The 15,891-nt window shown below is 43.1% G+C and overlaps 1 protein-coding gene across 1 annotated transcript in view; it reads right to left on the bottom strand.

Annotated features, from left to right (window-relative positions):
- The window catches only part of LOC144679526 (antizyme inhibitor 1-like), a 43,232-nt gene extending 30,132 nt beyond the window's left edge, over nucleotides 1-13,100 (bottom strand). The window contains exon 1 of the mRNA XM_078540005.1: nucleotides 12,912-13,100. The gene's annotated coding sequence lies outside the window, so the exon portion shown is untranslated. The remainder of the gene's footprint in view (nucleotides 1-12,911) is intronic.
- Nucleotides 13,101-15,891: the final 2,791 nt, after the last annotated feature.

Below are 15,891 nucleotides of genomic sequence, written 5' to 3'. Positions count from 1 at the left end.
CACCTTTAGAATTCTCCAGATGCTCAGTCATCAAGTACCTTAGACAGATCAACAGATATTGGATACTAAAGGAATCATGGGATATGGGAAAGTATAGCTGAGGTAGATCAGCCATCGTCTTACTGAGTTGCAGAACAGGCTTGAGGAGCTGAATGGCATCACTTGCCTCCATAAAAACTTTCCACCATCTGCAAGGCCTAAATCAAAAGGCTGATGGAATACTCGCCACTTGCCTGGCTCCAGAAACATTCAAGAAGCTCGACACTATCCAGGACAAAGCAGCCTGCTTGGCTGACACCCTATCCACCACCTTAAAAAAACATTTACTTCCTCCACCATCATGCACTGTGGTTGCAGTGTATATCACCAACAAGATGTACTTCAGCAACTCACTAAGACTCCATTGACACGATCCCCCAAACCCTACCCTAGAAGGACAAGGGCAAAAGGTCATGAGAACACCACCACCTGCAAGTTCCCCTCCAAGTCAAGCACCATTGTGACTTGGAACTATATAGCCGTTTCCTTCACTGTTACTGGGTCAAAATACTTGAATTCCACACACATTTACATTACATAGACTGCAGCAGTTTAAAAAGGCAGCTCACTAGTTTCTCAAGGACAATTAGGGATGGGCAATAAGCGCTGGCCTTGCCAGCAACACTCCCATCCCCTAAAGAATAAAAAGGGATAATCAGAAAGCTTCATGTTGTTAGCAAAATGTATTATTTTGTTGCACAGGCGGCACTGAGCATTCCTTTGGTTTGAGTCTGCAGGTGGCCATATCCACACAATTAAAAACTCATTCGTATCGCCAAAGCCTAAATACACAACTATCTAGGGCTACCCAGTTCTTAGCTCAGTTATTAATTTTACAATGAAACAAAATAACTGTTTATGAAAAACAAGTAATCGGAATTATGTATTAGCAGCTTATACTCAGCAAACTAAGTGTTCCAGGGTCAAAGGAGGATCTTCTAACTCGCAGATCTACTTGATCAGATGCTTGATTTTCTATTAAAATTTAAAATCCATGAAACAAGATATTTCAACATTTGTGACATCACTAAGTTTATTACAGGTGCTTCTTTCATCGAAATAACCTGTCTGCATAATTTGCCACACCATTATACACATGCATTCGAAATGTCAGCATAGCAACTATTTATTGTTCAGCTGAGCCATATGAGAAGAAAATTGCAACCAGAATATACTGTAAATGCAAACCATACCAATAGAAGTGGAGCCTTTATAATGCCCAAACACAGATGTATTCAGAGGATAATTCCACTTCTATTGGCAGTAGCTTCTAGGTCAGATAAGAGATCATTTGGATTTTTACCCAAATCAGCATTGTTCCAATATTGCCTTTGAGGCATCCATGAGAACCATAAACTCCCAGTTCTAATTGGGGCTGGCCTAAAGAGAATTTTTCCAAAGTCTCCTTGACAATTTTTTTTAAGAGCATTCAACAGGAGTAGGCCATTCATCCCCTCAAGTCTGTTCTATCATTCATAAGATCATGACTGATCTGTGCATGTGCTCCTTTATTAACCTTCTGTTCCATATTCCTTGCAACCCTTACCCAAGAAAAATCTATCAATCACAGGCTTACCCAAGAAAAATCTATCAATCACAGGCTTGAAAATGTTAACTAACACAGCATCCAACAACTTTTTGAGAAGAGAATTCAAAATTTCCGCTACCTTTTGTGTGAAATAATGCAATATGATTTTATTCCTAAATGGCCTAGCTGTAATCTTATGATGCCTGAGCTCTCTGCTGCTTTGCAGCCCAGTGTCTCACCATGAAAAAGTATTCCAATTTGCCTTCATCAGATCTAAAGTGGATAACCTTCCAATTTCTAATATTTTACAACATCTGTAGTTTTGCCGCCACACTGAAGTCTGTCTCTCTCCCTTTGTTAACTTCCTGCTGCTGTTCTTGTGGAACCTCTTAACTTGGTATCGTCTGTAAACTTGGATATAAGACTCCATTATTCCTTCATCCAAGTAATTAATGTATAGGGGTGGGGGAAACTCAGGTCCCATAGAGGTCACTGGAAAACACGACCAATCACATCCGGCCAACCAGAGAAGGCTCCCTTCGTTCCTTCGGCTCCAAAACAATGTCACAAGGTTACCTAATTCCCCCACAAGCTTTCCAATAATCTCTTGTGCTGCATTGTGCAGATACCTTCTGGAAGTCCATATTGACAATATTCAGAGAGTTTTGGCTATCCAACATGCCAATGGCCTCAAAAAATTCAACTAGGCTGGTCAGACATGACCTGTACTTCACAAATCTATGCTGATTGTGATCAGTTATTACTTGTCCAGATGCACAGTCACTGTCTCGGATTATGGATTCCAGTTAACTTCCCCATAATTGCTGTTAAATTGACAGGTCTGGAGTTACCCGATTTCTCTCTCCTTCTTGAATGGGGTGAAATTTGTAGTTTTCCAATCCAAAGGATCCATTCCTGAATCCAAAGGAACTATTCCTGAATTACAGAATCATACAAAAGTTACTGCAAAGAAAGAGGCCATTCAGCCCATCGTGTCTATGCCGGCCAAAAAAAAAAAAACTGCCCGCCCATTCTAATCCCACCTTCCAGCAAGGTCCGTAGCCTTGCAGGTTACAGCACTTCAGGTGCAGATCCAGGTACCTTTTAAATGAGTTGAGGGTTTCTGCCTCTACCACCAAACCAAGCAGCGGCTTCTAAACACCCACCACCCTTTAGTGAAGAGGTTTTTCCTCATGTCCCCTCTAATCCTTCTACCAATCACTTTAAATCTATTATTGACCAACAAATCTGCAACTTCCTTATCTACTTTTTTCTTAATAACCTGGGATGAAAACTCAGCTATTTTAAGTCCTATTATTTTATCAATTACTATTTTTAAAATATTAAATCCATTAAAATCTTCCTGTGACGTTTTTTAGGTTCCTTTGTACTTCTGGTATTTTGTCCTCTTCCTCAACTATGAAAGGAAATTTAAAATAGTAAGTTAGCAAAGTCAGACATTTCTTTATTATCCATTATTGCCCTGAAGTTTATTTACTATTTAGTCAACTTGGTATCTCACAGTAGCATAGAGGTTACGTGACTGGATTAGTAATCTGGAAGCCTAGACCAATAATCCATACAATGTAAATTCAAATCCCACCAAAGCAGTTAGTGAAGTCAAATTCAGTTAAAGAAAAACTAAATAAATCCGGAATATAAAACTGATATCGGCTGTCGGATTGTTGGAAAAGGCAAATGGTTCAATAATCTCCTACAGCGAATGTAGCTGACTCGTAACTGCCCTTTGAAATTACATGTCAGACCATTCAGTTGTATAGGCCTGCTACATAAAAGGATAATAATGTTTAGGTTGGTGCCATCTCACATGTTAAACCAAATCTTAATTTGCAAATCAGATCGCAAATAATTACACCTGAAGCCACCTTTGGAGGGGTGGGTGAAGGCATGGTTTTGTGACCTACCCACTTGTCCTGTCTGGACCTGACTGTCCTCCTCAAGTGTTGAGGTTACTTGATGACAGAGGCTGTACATCTGGATCTGTACAGGTTTGTTTTTCCCACGTAGTGGAGTCCAATTTACAGGCTCTGATAGCCAATCTCAGAGCCTGTAAAAGGATAATAAAATCTGACAAATGTGACCGAGATAAGGACATGAAAAAGCAAATCCAGCCCTCACAAATATCCGAGATCAAGTGCCAAAATTGAGAGGGCTGTCCCACAGACTAATTCAGAATGGTTATACACTCAGAATAACACAAAATCAGCAAACATCTGTTATCCTGTCCTACCCAAGGTACAGTGGTAGAATTAGGTGGGAATGGCACTGGGAGTCCTCAAAATTAACCCTGAAGACCTATGATATATTCCTGTTGATTATCACCTTCTGGCTCTCAGCATTTCTCCATATTGAATACCACTTGGAGGAAGCACTGAGGGGCAGCAAGAGCACAGAACTTACTCTGGGTGAGGGCTTCAATGTCCATCAACACATACAGTTCTATAGTATTCCCGCTGACCGTGCTGAAGGACATACCTGCAGCAGGAGGAAACATCAAGATGGAATAATCTACTGATTTCATCCTCAATCTACCCGTTGCAGATTCATTTGGCCATGACTGTTTGCATGAGCGATCATGATACAGTCCTTTTGGACACAAAGTCTAGTCAATACTCAAGACACCCTCCACCGGATACAAAATTGGCTAAGGCATAGAAGCAGAGAGTGGTATTGAGTTGCAGTTTTTTTCTGATTGGAAAGAAGCATTAAGTGGGTTCCCCCAGAGATCGCTATTAGGGCCATTGTGATACAAGAATAAAGATAAAAATAAATGACCTGGATCTGTGTATAGGGAGCACAGTTTCAAAGTATGCAGATGATACAAAACTTGGCAATGGAGTAAATAGTGAACAGGATTGTAGCAAACTTCAGGGAAGACACAGACAGACTAGTGAAATGAGCAGACACATGGTAGGTGCAACTTAACCCAGATAAATGTGAAGTGTTTCATTCCAGAAGGAATATGGAAATACAACATAACCTAAATCATACTATTCTGAAAGGGATGCAAAACCAGAAAGGTCTTTGTGGGGCGTGCATCTGCATATTGACAAATCTTTGAAGGTGACAGAGCAAGTTGATATGACAGTTTAGAAAGCATATGGGATACTTGGCGGTGTAAATAGGGCATTGAATACCAATGGTTTACTAGGGTGATACAGGGATGAGAGACTTCAGTTATGTGAAGAAATTGAAAAGCTGCGATTATTGTTCTTAGACAAGGCTAAGGGGTGACCAAAGAAGTATGCAAAATTCTGAGGGGTTTTGATAGAACAGGGAAGGATAAACCATTTCCTTTGGCAAGTGGATTGCTAAACAGAGGTTATAGATTTAAAACACTTGGCAAAAGAACAAGAGGAGAAATGAGAATATTTTTCCAGAGGGTCAAAGATCTGGAAGACACTGCCTAAAAGGGTGGTACAATCAGATTCCTAAAGAGCTTTCAAAAGGCAATTGAACGTGTATTTGAAGTGGGCTAATTTGCAGGATTATAGGGAAAATCTGGGGTGAGGAAGCAAATTGGATAGCTCTTGCAAAGAGCTGGTACAGGCACAACATGCAGTATAGGCTCCTTCTATGCTGTAAGATTCTTTTTGTTAAACACTACTGATTAAGAACAGATTTAACGGTCAAAACTGGACATCTATGAGGCAGAGAGCCTTTAGCAGTATTTTATTCCATCACAATCGATCATCTCATGGCCCCACATATCCCTCACTCCCCTATCACCAAATAAAATGACCAATCCTGGTTCAATGAAGAGTGTAGAAGAGCACAAGGAAATTTAGGCATGCCTGAAAATGGGGTGCTAACCTGATGGAGCTACAATAAAGGACTACACAGATAATCAAGCAACTAACTGGAGGTGGCGGCTAAATTAACATTCCCATCCTCAACGATGCCAGAGTCTAGCAAAAGACGAGTTTGAAGTGTTTGCAAATATCTTCTGCTAAAAGTGCTGAATGGATGTTCTTTCTCTAACTCCTCCTGATGTCCTCACCATCAGAGATGTCAGTCTTTAGCCAATTCAATTCACTCTTAAGATAAAAGCAAAAAACTGCGGATGCTGGAAATCCAAAACAAAAATAAAAATACCTGGAAAAACTCAGCAGGTCTGGCAGCATCTGCGGAGAGGAATACAGTTAACGTTTCGAGTCCGTATGACTCTTCAACAGAACTAAGTAAAAATAGAAAAGAGGTGAAATATAAGCTGGTTTAAAGGGGGGGGGGGGGTAGAGCTGGATAGAGGGCCAGTGATAGGTGGAGATAGCCAAAATATGTCATAGGCAAAAGGGCAAAGAGGTGTTGAAGGTGGTGATATTATCTGAGGAATGTGCTAATTAAGGGTAGAAAGCAGGACAAGCAAGATACAGATAGCCTTAGTGGGGGTGGGGTGAAGGGAAGGGATCGAAATAGGCCATAAGGTAGAGATAAAACAATGGATGGAAATGCATTTAAAAATAATGGAAATAGGTGGGAAAGGAAAAATCTATATCAATTATTGGGGAAAAAAAGCGGGGGGGGGGGGGGGGGCGGGGGAGAATCGGAAAGGGGGTGGGGATGGAGGAGAGAGTTCATGATCTAAAATTGTTGAACTCAATATTCAGTCCGGAAGGCTGTAAAGTGCCCAGTTGGAAGATGAGGTGCTGTTCCTCCAGTTTGCGTTGAGCTTCACTGGAACAATGCAGCAGGCCAAGGACGGACATGTGGGCATGAGACGTGATTCCAAAAAATGACTAGACATAGCCAAGGCTACAGGTCCCAATAACATTCTGGTTACAGTCCTGAAGACCTGTGCTGTTCCAGTAAAGCAAAAACATTGACAGCTACTCAATTATGTATAAAATTGCTCATGTATATCCCTTCACAAGAAGCTGGGCAGTTACAGTGCCTTGCAGGACAGTCTCGAAGAGCTAATGGGTCTACTCTAAGTATGCATTCCATCATCCTACGCTCAAAATGGTGCAAGGAGTCATCAGTGCTGCTGTCAAGTGCTACTTGTTCACTTTGGTTCTGCCAGGGCCATTCAGTGACTGTTCCAGACATCAAGGCAAGAGTCAATCAAGTGCAGTTCATTAAAAATTAAGTCAATGGGGACCAGGGAGAAACTCAAGTGGCTGGGGTCATAACTAGCACGAAGGGTGGCTGCAGTGGGTTTTGGAGGCAAATTATCTCAGTTTTGTGGTATCAGTGCAGTTCCACAGGGTACATCATAGGCCCAGTTATCTGCAATGACTTTCCTTCTAACACAAGGTCAAAAGTGGAGATTGTTTACTGATGATTTCAGCGCTCAGCTCCATTTGTCATTCCTTGGATAATGGGGGACTTGGCCTACTTTTGCTCCTACATCTTATGAAGCAACCCATGCCCATATGCAAAAGGCCTAAACAATAATGAGGCTTGGGCTGATAAATGACAAGTAGTATTTGTCAATTGACAAGCACCAGACAATGACATTTCCAACAGCGTCCAATTGCCTCACCACGGCATTCAATGGCAATACCATGGAATCCTCCACCATCAACATCTTGGGGGCTACTACTGACCAGAAAAACAAGTCACATAAATGTTGTGGCTACCCAATCAGGTCAGAGGCTGCATATTATACAGCCTATGGCTCAACCTCAGACTCCCCAAAGCCTCACCATGACCTACAAGACAAAAGTCAGAATTGTGACGGAATACCCTCTGGTCACTTGGATGGGACAGCTGTAATAACACTCAAGACGACAAACATTATTCAATGCAAAGCAGTTCACTTGACCCACAGTACATCCTCAACCATCTGTCCCCTCCACCACTGTGGCTGCAGTGTGTCCTTTCTATAGGATAGACTGCAAAAACTCTCAAGGTTTCTTCAGCAGCACCTCCAAAAGCCTTGACCTCTACCACCTAAAAAGAACAAGGGTAGCAGGTGCACAGGAACAACATTTCTTGCAAATCACACACCATTCTGGTTTAGGCATGTACAGCAGTTCACAATTCCAGAAGTCCTTACCAAATAACACTTTGAAAGCTTATATGGAGATAGAGAGATTAAGAAAGGGCAGTAAACGAAAAGGAAAGAGGTTAATGTGAGTTGAGATGGAGATTGAACATTCAAGGAAAAGATGGTGCTGAGGTACAGGGAGGGAAGCAGTGATTATCTCTCTGTGAAAAAGCTGCTGTTGGTGCTTGTGTGAGCAGTAAATAAGTATTTTAAAAGTAGGGGTGAGATTTTCAATGGTGGGGAAGGTACTGAGGGAGTAAGCACAGGGAACATGATGAGACTTGGCAATGAGGATCACACCATCACTGCAGTATGGCAAGGGCAGGTTGTGGAAGCTATAGCCAAGCAGGGAGGATTCAGTAAAGGGGAAGGTAGCATCACAAAATTTTCATCAAGGCCATGATGATGATGATACAATAATCTTCTAGGTTGTGGCCAATGTTTTCTCTAAGTTGTGTGGCCACATGGCAACCTGAAAGTCCGTGCACAGGCCGTGCACCTCCTGGCCCCTTTAAATTACAACATGTTTGTGGCCATGCATAAGGTCAGACACTTAGATAAAAACAAAAAACTGCGGATGCTGGAAATCCAAAACAAAAACAGAAATATCTGGAAAACTCAGCAGGTCTGGCAGCATCGGCAGAGAAGAGCAAAGTTGACATTTCGAGTCCTCATGACCCTTCAACAGAACTAAGTAGAAATAGGGAAGGGGTGAAATATAAGCTGGTTTGGGGGGGGGGGGGGGGGGTGGCGGCGGTGGGGGGGTTGTTGGGACAAGCAAGCAGTGATAGGAGGAGATAACCAAAAGATGTCACAGACAAAAGAACAAAGAGGTGTTGAAGGTGGTGATATTATCTAAAAGAATGTGCTAATTAAGTGTGGAGAGCATGACAAGCAAGGTAGCTCTAGTGGGGGTGGGGTGAAATATACAATGGGTGGAATACATTTAAAAATAATGGAAATAGGTGGGAAAAGAAAATTCTATATAAATTATTGGAAAAAACAAAAGGGAGGGGGAAGAAACGGAAAGGGGGTGGGGATGCAGGAGGGAGTTCAAGATCTAAAGTTGTTGAACTCAATATTCAGTCCGGAAGGCTGTCAAGTGCCTATTCGGAAGATGAGGTGCTGTTCCTCCAGTTTGCGTTGAGCTTCACTGGAACAATGCAGCAAGCCAAGGACAGACATGTTGTTCCAGTGAAGCTCAACGCAAACTGGAGGAACAGCACCTCATCTTCCGACTAGGCACTTTACAGCCTTCCGGACTGAATATTGAGTTCAACAACTTTAGATCTTGAACTCCCTCCTCCATTCCCATCCCCTTTCTGTTTCTTCCCCCTCCCTTTTGTTTTTTCCAATAATTTATATAGATTTTTCTTTTCCCACCTATTTCCATTATTTTTAAATGTATTCCACCCATTGCTTATTTCACCCCACCCCCACTAAAGCTACCTTGCTTGTCCTGCTCTCCACTCTTAATTAGCACATTCTTTTAGATAATATCACCACCTTCAACACCTCTTTGTTCTTTTGTCCGTGACATCTTTTGGTTATCTCCTCCTATCACTACTTGCTTGTCCCAACAACCTCCCCCCCCCCACTTCCCCCCTTAAACCAGCTTATATTTCACCCCTTTCCTATTTCTACTTAGTTCTGTTGAAGGGTCATGAGGACTCGAAACGTCAACTTTGCTCTTCTCCGCCAATGCTGCCAGACCTGCTGAGTTTTTCCAGGTATTTCTGTTTTTGTTAAGGTCAGACACTTGCTCCCAGTGAGAAGAAAGTCAAAGAGAGGGGAGGCTGGGACTGCTTCATTTAAGGACATGCTGAGTGCCTCGCTAGGTCCTTTGGAGGATGGTGAGACTCAGAAGAAAGTTGTGGAACTACCCAAGACAATCAAGCCTGAGACAGCAGCACAAGAATAGGAAACTTGAGCAGAAGCGAAGCATTGAGGTTGGGATTTAGCTGTAGGGCTGGCAGAGTACCCAACAGGAGGAAGCAACGAAAGGAAGTATGATGGCAGGGGAAAAGGCGGTTAAGAAGAAAATGGAAAATGTAAGTTATGGGCAGTGTTAATTCACTCTGAAGCCAGTTAGTGGAATAGGAAACCAGATGCTAATCTTTACTTAATACTAGATTTATTTACAGAATACAACATTACAAATGTCTGCCTCCTATCTGGTCAGTACCCTAGAAGTCTGTCTTTATATGTGCTCAAGGTACTTAATCCATCCATGCTCTCCATTTATGCATGCTTAACCTTAATAATACAATTAAAGGAGTGTTTGCCAAAATGGACACAGAAGATATGGTAAAGATTAGGGTAATTTTCTGGTAGTAGAGTCAGGTAAAATAGATGCATCTATTTTTGTGCCAGTAAACAGGTGAATCTCACTGCTGATTGAAATGCAATGCGCTATGACAGTTATCTATAACAATCAAATGAGTATCACAACTGTCTGTACTGTTTGTCCCTCCAGCACCCCCTGCTCTGTGTTTCACTCAGCTGTTCTAATAATGCAAGGCTGACTATGTTTGGTCGTCAGGCTAAACTCAGAACATAAAAGAAAGGTAAAAATTGGCTCTCAGAACCATCCCAGTTTGTCCTCATCAGCATTCATTGTACTGTGTAACTCAAAAGCTTTGCCATACACTCAAATGACATTTACAGCTTTGAGTATTATTCACAGTTCTAAAGGACATTGTTAGAACATTTCCTTTGCTCACCAGATGACATTTATTGAATTCCCATTGTCAGTGCTAGTATCAGGCCATTTTAGAGTAAAGGCACTTTTAACAGAAAGTCAAGTTTTGAAACAGTAGGTTCCTAAACATAAGAAATATCTTCATAATAATTTTTGTTGGGTCCACATGCATTCCCAGTAATAAAATTGAGAAAATAGTTCAAAGAAATTCAAGTACTACATTCTACTGTACAGCTATTAACTCGATTTGAAATGCAATAACACCCCAATTATCAGCTTTCCTTTGATCTGTGTTTGCACTTATATGTGAACTGGACCAATGGGAATCAGGGCTTTCAATAGCCTGGAACATCAGGGTAGATATTATGTGCACTTTAAACTTCCAAGCACACCATACAAAACTCACTTTACACAGAATCCCTTAGGTCAGGAATTAGATTGAATTTGGCGTTGTCTTTTTGAGCTGTTACCTGAGCCTCAGGTCCGGTGTTGGTGGCACAGATTATCTACCAATTTCACCAGCGACCAAAGGCAATCCAATCTCCCTCGAAGCGTTATAACTGGATAAATTTAACGGCGGGGGAGGGGGTGATAATGTAAACAAGACGTTCTTTCAACACGACACAAAGACTTTACCCCTCCAGACCTTAAAAATAAAAACCCACAATGTTACCTGAAACATTTACGAAAGCTCTGACCGACTTCACTCCTTGACAATGTTTAAAATCAGCTGTTGTCTGATTTGCTGTCTGCACACTCCTGCATGCCCGGCTCCAGCTGTCCCCCGCTTCACACTCTCTATTTATTACCGCAGGCGCAGCCGGCGCTATTGTCCACACGCAACAATAGCATCAATCTGGCCTGTGCCGGCCCCAACCGGAACATTACCACCGCCGACTATTTAAAAACAATAATAACCGGCACCCCGCACGCACACACACACACCTTTCCCACTTTCCCCTCGGCCCGGCGCGCCTTTTCAAAACCAGAAACGGATGGGCGGGGAGGGGGCAATCCAAACAAAACAACACAATCAAACTCCATAATGTTTTGTTTTAGCTCACTGGAGCAGAAAGCTATACTTTTTTTTTAAAAAAAAATAAAGGGGAAGGCAGCATTGTGTTCGATCCCATTGTGGACCGATGGGGTTAACAAGTTTAACTTCAAAATAAATAGGCATGGAAACGCGTCCAACGTGAGGGATTCAAAAAGTTTGATGTGCGGCGGTGGAAATGATCTGTTGGTTTTTCCCTATTAAAGATCTGGCGACAATCCTTGGAAAGTTTCTCGTGGCCAAAACAAACAGAACCGGAGTAGGAAAGTTAAACCCGACCCCCCCCCCCCCCTCCAAAATAAAACCACGCCTCCAAGTTTCCATCATTCTCGTTATTTTGGAAGCACGTCAGAGTTTCCAGTTATTTTGGGTCTTTTTTTGGGGGGGGGGGGGGGGGGGGAGAGGGGGCGCGGGAAAGTGTGCTTTGCAATGACAAGGATGGATTTTGCAATAAAAACAAAGCGCTGGAAAAGCTCAGCCGGTCTGGGCGGCATCAGTGGACAGAGAAACAAGAGTGCAATATGGCTCTTCTCTTCAAACACGTTAAACTCTCGTCTCTCTCCATCTATCCACAGATGCTGCCAGACTCGCTGAGCGCTTCGTTTTCATTTCCAGTATGCGCAGTTATTTTGCTTTTCAAGTGATATGGGGGGGGGGGGGGGTTTGCGAGTTGCCAGCCCAGGCAGCCGGCTCCACACTCATTGGAGCCTCCCCCCCCAAACCTGGGGGAAGAGGAGGTTGAATTCTCACCGCCTTCCCTGCAAGTTCGGCGAACAGGTACTGCCACATGCATGGCAGCCATTATTGCACCACTTGCTGATTATAACGTAGCTGACAGCGCAGTCAGCATCACCAGAAGCTAATGTATTATACATTATATACATATATATACATGGCGAAAATACGGCTGGACCCCATTCTGAACGGGAAATATAAAAACGCGCCTCTTGGTTAGAAGCTTCTGGTTTGAACTGGTGAATATAAAATGTACAATGAGGCGTTGGTGCGCCATTCCTTCATATCCAATGCAGCACAGCAGACTTTGTGTGAACACTGCGCCGCCAAACAGAAAATTTTCACCCCGCCCGGGCGTTTATTTTTTTCAAAATTTGAAATAAATTTCCATCCTCAACCGTCACTTCCATTCAACATTCGGTCAGACGTCACAGCGTGCTGACGCCTTTTTGATTGACAGCGGCTCCGGCCATACGACAGGCATGTGGGAGTTCCCATTCCGCCAACCGGCGTGCAGGATGATCGGCAGGGCAGGGGGAAGGGGCGGAGCCCCGCCGCGGGGGATACTGGGATAGCCCATTTCGCCTTCGATCTGAGGGAATGAAGGCCGGACTGGAACCAGCTGTTCATATTAAGCTTCCTCAAACACCACCATCGCGTCCTGCTCCTCATCATACCCTCACATGATTTAAACGTCGATCCCACTCGTTGATCACAGCCCGAGACCTTTTTTTGTCACCACTGTTCGTCTCATTGAATGGACGGATTACAGATACAAATCTCAGAAACATGGCACCCCCCCCCAAACTCGATGCTGAAAAGACAGAGAAAAAAATGTACTTACGTGAGATAACGGCCCAAAAGATTTGGTAAAGCGTCTTCTCTTTTTAGGCGGAATTTTTAAAAAGTAATAGGGGGACGCACAAGAGAAAGACGACGATCGCCCTTTGCCATAAAAAGCTGGTCCGAGTCGAAGGTGGAAGGAGCCACTCACATAAGATCCAGTACAAGCGGCAGACAGTATAGAAAAGGAGCAGCCGTCCGCCTGGCGCACGCTTTTATAGCCTCGGTCGGGGACCCGGATGGTGATGTCTCCGCCACTCCTTCCACCCCCCCCACCTCAGGCAGGTCCTGGTTACCACAACAACCGCTCGAAGGGCGGGTGGTACAACTAGAGCCGTCGATCTCGCGCGGCCCCCGTTTTGGGCAGGAGACGGTCAACTTTAGTTGTGTGGAGTCTCACTCAGCAGGACTGGTGCCAAAGGCAGGATGACTAAGTCTGTCAACACTTTCCTTTTCGGTCTTATACCGCGGCGTGCCCACGCCATCACGTTTACTCTATCTGTGGGCTGAAGATGGTATTTAGGGGATGGGAGCAAAGGTTGCTTCAGCTAACACGGTGAATAAAAATAATACGATTTATAAATAATATATGATATTTAATTATAATAAAATAAGATGCTTTCTTCAAATATAAAACGCTGGAAACTCCCAGCAGGTCTGACAACATCTGTGGAGAGAGAAACAGAGTTAACGCTTCAAGTCCGTATGACCTTTCATCAGAGCTAAAGAGAAGTAGAAATGTGACGAAATTTATACTGTTTAAGTTGGGGGGATGGTGGTGGAGCAGGTGAAGCTAGATATAAGACCAGCGATAGATGGGGGCTAAGGAGAGATTGACAATGTTAATGTCAATGTTAAATAGTATAAATTTTGTCACATTTCTACTTCTCTTCGGCTCTGAAGAAGAGTCACACAGACTTGAAACCTTAACTCTGTTTCTCTCTCCACAGATGCTGTCTGACCTGCTGAGTTTTTCCAGCATTTTATATTTTATCAGGTTTCCAGCATCTGCAATATTTTGCTTTTATGCTTTCTTCAAATCTGTGTGTTGGGGGGGAGGATAAGAGATGCTGTTTTGTTTGCCAATTAGTTTTTGGTTCTGTCCCGTACACAATTCTGAGTGAGATTAAGCAACCTGAGGGTAATTTTTGTCTGTGTGTAAATATGTATGCCTCCATGGCAGCAGACTTCAGATTAGCCTAACTTTTAGTAACTCGTAATCAATTATTTTAATCTGCATTTGGTACTGTTTCATTTAGATTTGGCCCTCCACACAACTTCCTATATTTATTGTATTTTTGTAACACCTCCATCCTTATGGAAAAATGAACCATCATAATTTTAAAAGACGGCTTCATTTTCTCAACCTACCTTACACTACTTACTATACTTATCTATATACCCAAACCATTACATTACTAGGCGCATGCATTAACATAACAGTATATATACAAATTCTTTGTATCAACAGAGCTCATTTCAGTCCAATGTCCATGTTTTATATGTCCAATTTCCTTTGAGCTTTAAACTCTCAATAATTTATCTGCAATTAGATTTTCTCATCCGGCCACATGTATAATCTGTAAATTAAATGGTTGCAGTAATAAACTCCATCTGAAATGTCTTGCACTTTTGTCTCAAAATTTGTCCATAAATTTTAAAAGATTGGTCTGTATAAACAATACATGTCCACCTAGAAGGACAAGGGCAACAGATAGATGGAAACACCACCACATGCAAGTTCCACTCCAAGTCACTCAGATCCTGACTTGGAAATATATCGCCGTTCCTTCACTGTTGCTGGGTCAAAATCCTGGAACTCCCTACCTAACAGCACTGTCCGTGTACCTACACCGCATGGACTGCAGTTGTTCAAGAAGACAGCTCAACACCATCTTCTCAGTTAAAAACAAAAAACTACTGTGGATGCTGGAAATCCAAAACAAAAACAGAATTACCTGGAAAAACTCAGCAGGTCTGGCAGCATCGGCGGAGAAGAAAAGAATTGACGTTTCGAGTCCTTATGACCCTTCGGCAGAACTGAGTAAAGTTAGGAGAGGGGTGAAATACAAGCTGGTTTAAGGTTGGGTGGGGGGCGTGGTTGTAGGGACAAGCAAGCAGTGATAGGAGCAGATAATCAAAAGATATCACAGACATAAGGAACAAAGGGGTGTTAAAGGTGGTGATATTATCTAAGAAAATGTGCTAATTAAGAATGGATGGCAGGACACTCAAGGTACAGCTCTAGTGGGGGTGGGGTGGAAAGACTGACGACAGGGTATTACAGTTATAGATTTAAAAATAATGGAAATAGGTGGGAAAAAAATCTATATAAATTATTGGAAAAAACAAAAGGGAGGGGGAAGAAACGGGAAGGGGGTGGGGATGGGGGAGGGAGTTTAAGATCTAAAGTTGTTGAATTCAATATATTCAGCCCAGAAGGCTGTAAAGTGCCTAGTCGGAAGATGAGGTGCTGTTCCTCCAGTTTGCATTGGGCTTCACTGTAACAATGCAGCAAGCCAAGGACAGACATGTGGGCAAGAGAGCAGGGTGGCGTGTTAAAATGGCAAACGACAGGGAGGTTTGGGTCTTTCTTGCGGACAGACCGCAGGTGTTCTGCAAAGCGGTCGCCCAGTTTGCGTTTGGTCTCTCCAATGTAGAGGAGACCGCATTGGGAGCAACGAATGCAGTAAACTAAAGTTAGGGGAAATGCAAGTGAAATGCTGCTTCACTTGAAAGGAGTGTTTGAGCCCTTGGACGGTGAGGAAAGAGGAAGTGATGGGGCAGGTGTTGCATCTTTTGCGTGGGCATGGGGAGGTGCCATAGGTGGGGGTTGAGGAGTAGGGGGTGATGGAGGAGTGGACCAGGGTGTGCCGGAGGGAACGATCCCTACGGAATGCCGCCAAGGGGGGTGAAGGGAAGATGTGTTTGGTGGTGGCATCATGCTGGAGTTGGCGGAAATGGCAGAGGATGATCCTTTG

Source organism: Cetorhinus maximus, chromosome 4 (assembly GCF_964194155.1).
Source record: "Cetorhinus maximus chromosome 4, sCetMax3.hap1.1, whole genome shotgun sequence".
NCBI classification, from domain to species: Eukaryota; Metazoa; Chordata; class Chondrichthyes; order Lamniformes; family Cetorhinidae; genus Cetorhinus; species Cetorhinus maximus.
The sequence above is the reverse complement of the archived record's forward strand: the minus strand, read 5'-3'. Positions and strand labels throughout refer to the sequence as shown.